The sequence below is a fragment of the Trichechus manatus genome, unplaced genomic scaffold (assembly GCF_000243295.1).
Source record: "Trichechus manatus latirostris isolate Lorelei unplaced genomic scaffold, TriManLat1.0 scaffold00236, whole genome shotgun sequence".
NCBI lineage: Eukaryota > Metazoa > Chordata > Mammalia > Sirenia > Trichechidae > Trichechus > Trichechus manatus.
In genome coordinates, this window is record NW_004444172.1 from 2,006,525 (window position 1) to 2,006,803 (window position 279).

Sequence of the window (279 nt, forward strand, 5' to 3'; positions counted from 1 at the left end):
AACCCATGAAACCTGAAGTCTGAAGTCTCAAACAGGCTCAGTAACCTGGTCGTGTTCACTCAGTTAATAAATGCTGGACTCAGGATTTGGACCCAGTCAGAATGACTCCAAGAGTTCATGCTTTAAACACCTATGTCATGCATCAACTTGCCCATCATCCTAGAAAGGAAATTTAATAATTTAATAATTATTTAATAATTTATAATAATCAAACATTAATAATTAATAATAAAATATTAACAATATTTTCTAAGTTTAAACCACCTTTTTGTTTATTTT